Source organism: Palaemon carinicauda, chromosome 8 (genome assembly GCF_036898095.1).
Source record: "Palaemon carinicauda isolate YSFRI2023 chromosome 8, ASM3689809v2, whole genome shotgun sequence".
Taxonomy (NCBI): domain Eukaryota; kingdom Metazoa; phylum Arthropoda; class Malacostraca; order Decapoda; family Palaemonidae; genus Palaemon; species Palaemon carinicauda.
In genome coordinates, this window is record NC_090732.1 from 147,079,676 (window position 1) to 147,089,622 (window position 9,947).

The window sequence follows — 9,947 nt, forward strand, 5'->3', positions numbered from 1 at the left end:
TCTTCCCATCTAACAGTATAAACATTAAGATGGGACAAAGTCCGTTCGGTACCACTATCAGCCCGCTTCATTCCAGACTGGAAGAACGTGCTCGCCGACAATCTGTGCACAGCATCTCGGATAAGGTATACAGTTCCGAATGGACTTTGGATCGCCATGTAGTCAACAAAGTCCCAACTTTACAAGGTCCTCCAACGAGGGGTCTGTTCGCAACGCTCCTGAATCTCAGGCTGCCGTTGCTCACCAGCCCTGGGCCCCAAAGCTCTCTGGCAACAACGGTGGGCACAACAATGACGTTTACGTCTCGTTCCTTTTTTATCTGAAGAAGGGCACTCAAGAGTGCTAGAACATTGGTCAACCTCTCAAGGACTCTCCCAGCTCCACTATGGCATCATCCAGAACGGTTTCCAAACATTTTGCAGCTCCTGATAGTCTCTCCAAGAGAACCTTCTCCGCATCACAGACAACCCAATTCGACACCTACCACAAGCTATAGCTTTGCTATGATTGTACGCCAGGAGACCACCCAATACCTCTTTGCGAAAAGGTTGTCTAGATATCTGAGGAATTCCTCAGCATCAGTCTACCAGGCAGTATAACGTCTTGTGTGGTTGGTGTCATGTGAAAGTCTCTCTCCACTCGATACCTCGATTCCAGCAATAGCGGAATCCTCGAGTATATACAAGAGGAAAAGACCCCCTATTCAGTTCTGACAGGTAAAGATGATCACTCAACCTTGATCCTTCACCTTCAAACTGAAAGAAAGGGACACCCTCTCATCGATAGACTTTTCCTAACTCATATGGACTTACAACTTGCCTTTCCCCAGTCGGAATAGAGACCTTCCTCTCGGATCATGGTTCAAATCTCTGATCCCTAAAGGGACCTCATGTTCCACTTCACCAGGCAACAAATTTTCTCCTGATTTACGAACACAATGTTCCTACACACTCGGACAGCAACCATACGAGTCAAGGAACTTCATGGTCTCTCTTTCGACATCGCCCATTATTGAGAAGGGCGAAAGACAATGTTCAGTTTCGTCCCTGAGTGTGTCGCCAGACAGTCTCCAGAGGTGACGGATCCTACACAAGTCTCAACTCGGTAACGGACGATCCAGATCATTCGTTACTGTACCCTGGGTAAGGTATGAGACTTAACTTAAAGAATACGGCAACAGCCTGCCCGGGTCCCTTCTCTTGTCATCAGCACTGGGAGAGACTAGAGGAGGATCACCGAAACATCATCTCGACATGACGACTCACAGTGTCAGGGGCATAACTATGCCCCTGGTCCTTCATAGCAGATTACTCTGTGACGCAGGTTTTACAAGAAAGGATGTGAATGCTCCAGGTGACTTTCACAACCTTTCTCTTGCAAGACGTGACCCACAGGAACTCTATACGATTTCTATCAGTCCGGCGGTGACTGCACAACAGCTGGTTGTATACCTCAAGCTCCTTATTGGACAAATAGCAGAAGGTTGAGAGCACTGTTACCCGGTTTTAGTCTGCATGAAGGAAAAGATTTGACTGGCTCTTATTCTTTTCTTCATCCTACTCTCTCGTGGGAAAAGCAGCATCCTGGGTTCTCTGCATAAGCTGACCTCAAACCACTGCAGGTAAACCATGCTCCCTTGTGTACCTAGTATTAAGCTAATACTGTTTCGTCCCCATACCCTAGCGAGGTGGTATTGGGAAGTCTTGGTTACATCAGGTTTTTCCTACATAGACTCGGAATAACTTTACCTAGATAGTCACACTTCTGCACGCCTCAACACACAGCTTGCATAGGCCGCGGACCTTGCGTAGCAAGGTTTAGCGAAGGCAGGGACTCCTTATTTTTGAGTACTAACATACTCAGATAAGGAGCCCCCGGGCAAAGCCAAAAGCCAGATTGGCAGGGACGTCCACCCTTCCTAATGGGTGAGTCATCCCTAATAAATAGCGTGGTTTGTATTCCAGTTATGGAACAAATGACAAATTTTTAGATAATTTGTATTTTTCTTATACAAACCATAGCTATTTATTCAAACTTGCCCGCCACCCCTATCCCCCTTAAAGTCCTACCTCCTTGAAGTCCTACCTCCAAGCAAAGTGACTAAATCACAGGTGTGTGAACGGGAGTGGTAGCAAGCTACCCCCCACCTCTACCCCTGCTAACTAGCGGTGTGGGTAGTTAGCCCTCGCTAAATTTTAATGGCTCGTCATTTCAGCTCCGCCGAAAGTATAACCCCTAATAAGTAGCTAAGTTTTGTATAGTTACGAAAAATACAAATTATCTACGAATTTTTCATATTATATAGGTAAGATATCACTTTTTTCATGTCTACCAGTAAGAAGAATAAGCAAGTTTCCAGAATAGAGCATCAGTTTGGTTGTGATAAGTATAAAGTAATGTTTTAGACGATTTGGGTTGGCCAGGGCACTAGTCACCCTTTGAGATGCTACCACTTGAGAGGTATTGGGTCTTTTAACTGGCCAGACAGTACAGTACTACATTGGATCCCTATCTCTGGTTATAGGTAATTTTGTTTCTGCTTACACATATATCGAATAGTCTGGCCTATTTTCATCATTCTCCTCTGTACTCATACACATGACAACACAGAGATTACCAAATAATTCTTCTTCACTCAATGAATTAACTACTGCAATGTAATTGTGGCTATTTTCCGTTTAGTAAGGGTAGTAGAGAATCTCGGCTATGGTAAGCAGCTCTAATAGGAGAATGCACTCAAGTATCAAACCATTGTCCTCTTGTCTTGGGTAGTGTCATAGCTTCTGTACCATGGCCAATCCACTGCCTTAGATTAGAGTTCTCTTGGCTGGGGGTACACTCGGGTATGCTGTTGTAGCTTATTTCTCTTTCTCTTTGTGTGTGTGTGTTTTTTTTTTTAAGTTTTTATAGTTTATATGAGAAGGATCTAATTTAAAATTGTTACTGCACTTGAAATATCTTATTTTGATTGATTGTTCCTATCTTGAAGTTTGCATAATTCCTTTTGTAGCATCTTGCTTATCCCAAATAGCGTTACAGTTTAGCTTGTAAAAATGATGATGATAATTACTACTACTACTACTACTACTACTACTACTACTACTACTACTAATGATAATAATAATAATAATAATAATAATAATAATAACAATGATAATAATAATAATAATAATAATAATAATAATAATAATAATAATAATAAAGATAGGTAAGAATGAAAGTTAGCAAGGTACCCTCACTTGCAACTTTAATGGGTCTAAGTTAGTGGATATTTCGGTGCTTTGGGGATGCAGTGGAACTGGTATCTTCCACCTCTTCTCAACTCATTCTTCATTCTAACTAAAGTGATGTCAAATGAACATATGTGTTAAACAGGAACTGTTACCCGATTCTGTACCACCCGCGTGTAACACGATCATACATAGTAACGACATTTCCCTTTTTTGTATATATTATCCTTTGTATCTTCACTCTTCCCTCGCACTGATAGCAACTTGTATTAACCTGTCTGCCTACTTAATTGTTAACTGTTAACAGAACCGGTTGCCGGTTTGACAAGAAATAGCATGTTTTTATTTTGTGACCACCTTACCGGGACCTAGTGTGTATATATACTCAATGTTTCTGTAATAAAGTTACTCAGGTGCATTCATCTCGCCTTTGACTCACAACCTACTCTTGGCCCGTCACATTGGTGATCCCGGAGGTCGACTCGCTTCTCCCGCCTCCCCCCCCCCTCACTGTTACTATGACGGACTCCACGGAAGTTATGACTGCCCCATTCAAACTTTCGTCGGTCACCAGCGGAGAGGCATTTGCTTGGTTTCAGCGTGCAGAAGTCCAGTTCCGCTTCAAGGGCGTTACGTTCAACAACCAAAGCAGATTATGTTCTCGTGGCGATACCCGTGGACACCTTCCTGGAGTTCTCCGACTGGCTTTTGAACAAGGAGACACCCCAATAGCGTATGGTGCCTTCAAAACATACCTTCTGCAGCAGTACTCGCTGTCGCCAGCCGCCCATATGGCAAAGCTTTTTCAGTCCTCTCAACAGCCATTGGGGGACCAAAGGGCTTCGCTCGCCCTCAGGGAAATGACCAGTATCGCTGGTCTGCAACCTGCCGCAGACGGCTCTCCTTGTGAGATGAACCTACTTCATGCCCTTTGGGTATTCCGTTTACCCAAACCTGTACACGCTGCTATACCCGATGTCGATAGTTTACCCATAAAGGACTTAATGACCAAAGCCGACGCCCTTATGGGCAGCCACTTCAATACCTTCAATACCTCCATCAACGCCTCCACTCCTGACAAAGAGGACACCTATACTGTACAGCGTCAACTGAAGCTGAATGCCGTAGGACAGACATGCCTACCCCGTGATGTGCCAGAGCAGCGACAAAGCCACACATCACCCACCACTCCCTCGCGCCCCAACCAACGTCTTTTACAGCCACTAACTGCCGCCCGTCGGCCGCAGTTTTGCTACTACGACTCCAGATTCGGGGCTGCAGCGAAGAAATGTGCCAAGGATTGTCAGTGGCCCAAAAACGTGTAAGTAGACCATCGGTCGTGGCGGTGGCCTCTCGTGTTTCTAATCTTTTCTTTTTACATGATGCAGGAATGGGCGGGCGATTTTTAATAGACACGGGTGCTTGTCGTTCTCTTTTGCCAAGGGAACTCTTCAGGACACGACGTAGTCTAAGTCTGCTGATGTCCGCCTGGTAGCTGCCAACGGATCTGCGATATCCACCTACGGTTACAAGAACCTCGCATTATCGTTTGGAATCGGCAAATGTAATTGGAAGTTCTCGTTGCTGACGTCACATTGCTAATTCTTGGTGCGGATTTCCCTTCTCATTTCCACCCTCTGGTAAATGTCGCCCACTGATGATTGGTCAACGCAGAATCGTACTTGTTGACACCTCTTCAATCTGCCCCCTCTAATCTGCTCTCCACATAAGCGCACCCACGGATGCCTACGCCCACCTCCTTACGTCGTACCTGAAAGTTTTCCGTCCAGAAATTCGCCAAACACACACGGCTCCTGCCAAACACGCTATTTATCACCATATCAAGACGACGGGACCCCCAGTATTTGCCAAATTCAGATGTCTGGCACTGGATCGATTGGCAGCCGCCAAACAGACGTTCGCCGAAATGGAAGAAATGGGCCTTTGCCAAAAGGCTTCCCCCCATGGGCGTCACCCTTACACATCGTCCTGAAGAAAAACGGCTCCCTCGGTCCATGTGGGGATTAAAGGTGCCTGAACATGCAAACAGAACCGGATCCCTCCCCTTTCCCAAACATCGCTGACGTGACCTCCTGCCTGCACAAAGCGAAGGTTTTCTCCATGCTCGACCTCCTGAAGGGGTGTTATCAGGTGCCTATGAACCCAGAAGACATCCCTAAGACTGCCATCACCACTCCCTTTGGTATATACACATTCAATAACTCCTGTTTTGGCCTTCATAATACTGGGGCCACTTTTCATCGTCTCATGGATGGCATCTTAGGGGACCTCCCTTTCTGTGTATGTTACGTGGACGACATACTTGTGTTCTCTTCCTAAAAAGAGGAACACCTCTGTCACCCGCTCATCGTGCTTGACCGCTTACAACAAAACGGCCTTGTAGTCCGGTACGACAAGTGTACCTTTGGCGTAAACGAAGTGTCGTTCTTAGGGCACAGCATCATTCCTGAATGAATCCATCCCCTCCCTGAGAAGGTAGCAGCCATTTAAAACTTCCCCACGCCCTCGACCGTCAAAGCACTGCAGGAATTCTTGGGCATGAACAGCTAATATCACCGTTTTCTTCCAGCCATTGCCGCCACTCTTGTTCCCCTCTACGCCTCCCTTAAGGGCAAGCCAAAAGACCTGAAGTGGGGTCCCCTTCAAGAAGTGGCCTTGTGCAACGCAACAAATGCCCTATCAACCGCTACTGCTCTCACTTTTCCCGTCCCACATGCCCCTCTCCTCCTTTTCACCGATGCCAGCGACATCGCTATTGGTGCTGTACTCGAACAGGTGGTCAATGGCTCGCCACGCCCATTGGCCTTCTTCAGCAAAAAACTGTCCAAGGGAGAATCGGGTTATTCTACCTTCGATCGCGAATTACTGGTGGTATACTTGACTGTCTGTCACTTTCGCCATTTCTTAGAAGGTACACCCTTCGTCATTCGCACAGACCACATGCCTCTGGTGCAGGCCTTCACTCGACAGTCTGACGCCTGGTCCGCCCGTCAACACCAACATCTCTCTGTCGTGGCGGAATACAAGCGCACCCTTCAACACTTCCCTGGGAAAATGAATCCCGTTGCCGATGCCCTGTCAAGAAACGTGTTGGCTGCTGTTCACCTTGGATTGGATTACAATGCCTTGGCTGAAGCCCAATGAAAGGATCCAGAGTATCAAGCTTGTAGGACATCCTGCACATCCCTCCATTGGGAAGACGTCCCCCTCGACGACTCCAACACCACCCTCCTCTGTGACGGCAGTACTGGTAGACCGCGACCATGGATTCCTGCTCCCATGCGCCGACAGGTGTTTGATTTCATTCACGGCCTTTCACATCCCTTGCGCCGTTCTACTGCACATCTGCTGAAGATGGAGTTCTTTTGGCATGGCATTACTAATGATGCTAAGGATTGGGTCCGCACCTGTACTTCCTGGGAGTTCTTTTGGCATGGCATTACTAATGATGCTAAGGATTGGGTCCGCACCCGTACTTCCTGCCAAACTTCCAAAGTACATCGACGCACGGGGTCAGGAGTGGGCACCTTTCCTCAACCTCAGCGTCGTTTTCCTCACATTCATGTCGACGTTGTAAGCCCCCTACCCACATCACAAGGACATCGTTGCCTGTATACCATCATCGACCGCTCCACTTGTTGGCCTGAAGCCATTCCCATGGAAATTGCAACGTCCGCCTCATGTACATCTGCCTTACTCTCAGGATGTATAGCAAGATTTGGTATCCCTGAGCATATTACTTCTGACACCTCTCAATTGTGGACTTCATTAGCAAATCTCTGGGTATCACCCTACATCAGACAACTGCCTACAGCCCTGCTGCCAATAGAATGGTTGAACGTTTTCATCGCACCCTCAAAGCAGCTTTGATGTCCCCCTGCAAGGACTCCAACTGGTTTACTCAGCTTCCCCGAGTCTCCTGAGACTAAGGACCACTGCTAAAGACGCCCCGGACGTCTCGGCAGTTGAAATGGTATATTGCGACCCGTTGGTCATTACTGCCAAATTGTTTTTCATTCTGCAACCACCTCCGACGATCTCCAGTGCATACATCATGATGTGGGAAAATTTATGCCATGCCACCACACTTACAAGCTCCAGCGAAGCATCATATACCGACAGACTTGCACTCTGCAACGCTCGTCTTCCTACGCAATGACACTGGAAAGCCACCACTAATGCTTCCTTACACGGGTCATTTCCTTGAGATCCGATGCAATCCAAAAATATTCCTACTAAACATTCATGGCAAAGAAGACTGGGTCTCCATTGATCATCTAAAACCTGCTTATCTCCTGCCAGATGACCCGCCTACAGTTCGCCTCTCTAGTTCAGGGTGCCCTATTTAGGGTGCCCTATTTAACATGTACAGTATGTCATTTTTAGGGTTGGGGGGGGGCCATGTGCCACCAGTGTGTCACCCGTGTGTCACACGATCGTAGATAGTAATGCCATTTCTCTTTTTTGTATGTATTATCCTTTGTATCTTCGCTCTCCCCTCGCACTGACACCAACACCTGTCTGCCTACTTCATTGTTAATTGTTAACAGAACCGGTTGCCGGTTTAACAAGAAATAGCATGTTTGTATTTTGTGACCACCTTACCGGGACCTAGTGTGTATATATATACTCTATGTGTGTTGTAATAAAGTTACTCAGTTGCATTCATCTTGCCCTTGACTCACAGGCTACTCTTACCTGTCATATTTCTCATCCTTCTGTGACTCTACCAATAGAAATGTATAGTTTTTCTCTGATTTTTTTTCCACTTTATAAAGTAACCCATAGAATTGCTAAGTTTAGAATTCCTGACTTGCATAGTTTAAAAAGTTTTTCTGTATTCATCAAATAGGTAAAAGCAAAATTTAGATTTTCAATTTTTACTGTGGGTTTAATTGAAATAATGAATTTGCCATGATAAGTTATTTATGTTTTGAAATTGGTTGTGATGTATTAGCTTTTGCCAAAGTTACACATGCTGAAGATTAAATTAGAATATGTTGTAACACGTACATTTGAAAAGTATGTTCAAAATTGTTTTTTTTTTTCAGCAAGACTGACAAGAACATATATGGATATTGGAGATATATCAGGCACTAAAAAACATTTCCGCCACAATAGTAGCCAACGGTCCCACCAAAAGTACCAAGTGAAACAGGAACAGCAGGTATTAGCAGCTAAAACGAGTCAAGTAGTCAAGGCTTGGTTGATCTTGGATTGTCTCATCAGCAAAATGCTAAAATGTTAGTATACCTTTACAAAAAAATTTATATTTTACTGATTTAGTCTGCTTCATCTACAAATTTTTTTATATTTTACTGGTTTAGTCTGCTTCATCTACAAAAGTTAATCTTTTAGTTAAACTTTTAATGGGTATATAGAATTTTTAAGGATTCCTTGGAGTAGGGCGTGTATCGGAAAGGAGATCCTTGAATATTTACATATGATTTTTTATCAACATAAACTCTAATCAGATCTTGTTTCCTTAAATGAAGCATGGGATAAAACTAGCATAAATCTTTTTACTGGATTGTTGATTTCATGTTAATCCAAGTTTTGTATAATAAATTCTTTATAAACTAAATAGAAAATAAAATAAGTATGGAAATCGTAATTATTTCTAATATATGAAATCTATCTGAATCAGAATATATATGTAAAATAATTGTAAGACTAACTATCCCTACAGTTATTCAGATAATTGTGTGTGTGTGTGTTTTTAAATCTTTAAGATTATCAATTTCCTCCTCAACTGATTTTCTTTAAACAAGTTTTCTGTGCTGTGGTTTAGAAAGGGTAAATGGTTATGCTGATTGTGCACCATACAGTTTTTCATTTTCAACATTCTCATTCCTCTTCTTCTTCAGGACCTATTGTCGAGCATTGAGTGGTGCTGTATGTAGAGGTGACGAAAAGAAGCTCTGGAAATCGAGTACGTCAAAGATAAAACTCTGCTATAGAATCAAAAGCAGGAATATAAAATTAAAAGAGAGACTGATTAGGATATATCATGAGGACAATAATATGGCAAGATGAAATAATGGATATTGTATATAGTGAAGAAGATAAATCGATATGCTAATGTGTAGTACAGATAAGAACACGAAACTTTGTGCAAAATTGATCAAGAAATAGATATGTTAATGGGGAGCTTATTATCTAATTTCAAGAGACTACAGCCAATGGACAAGTTATAGTTATCATTAGGTGCACTCTGTAAATCATGTTTCACACGGAGGAGGAAATACACGGTAGGCAGGCACTGTTACCAATTTTGTGATATGAGTGGCGATCATGATTGTAGATGACTTCATAGACGAAGAAACCACAGGCAAACCGTGTAAGTGCCCATAACCGTTGTTGAGGCACTGGATGGGTGTCTGACTAGGGGACTAGATTCCTGGCACAGCTCTGATTGAACTCTGCCGTTTGTCGGGCGTTTGGTCTAAGTAATACGTTCACCTGTCTGGGCCTACTGCCTGCCTTGGACTGTTTGATCTGGTCACACTGTTATAAAATGAGAAAATTACTGGCAATTTAGAATATCTGCCCTGCATTTGCCCCTCGTGTGGAAGGAGCTTGCCTGAAACCCCCACCCTCAAAGGAGGACGAAATCCTTTATGAAATGCTGGGGTGCTTTCCTGATGATGCTGAAATGTCCTAGGTGTAAAGTTTGTTGGATGTCGTTCACTAAGG

At 44.2% G+C, this 9,947-nt stretch overlaps 1 long non-coding RNA gene across 2 annotated transcripts in view; it reads left to right on the forward strand.

Annotated features, from left to right (window-relative positions):
* LOC137646016 (uncharacterized) overlaps window positions 1-9,549 on the forward strand; it is a 1,300,281-nt gene extending 1,290,732 nt beyond the window's left edge. For both annotated transcript variants that reach the window (XR_011045378.1, XR_011045377.1), the window contains 2 exons: window positions 8,303-8,494; window positions 9,119-9,549. This is a non-coding gene — a long non-coding RNA (uncharacterized lncRNA). The remainder of the gene's footprint in view (window positions 1-8,302; window positions 8,495-9,118) is intronic.
* The last annotated feature ends 398 nt before the right edge of the window (window positions 9,550-9,947 follow it).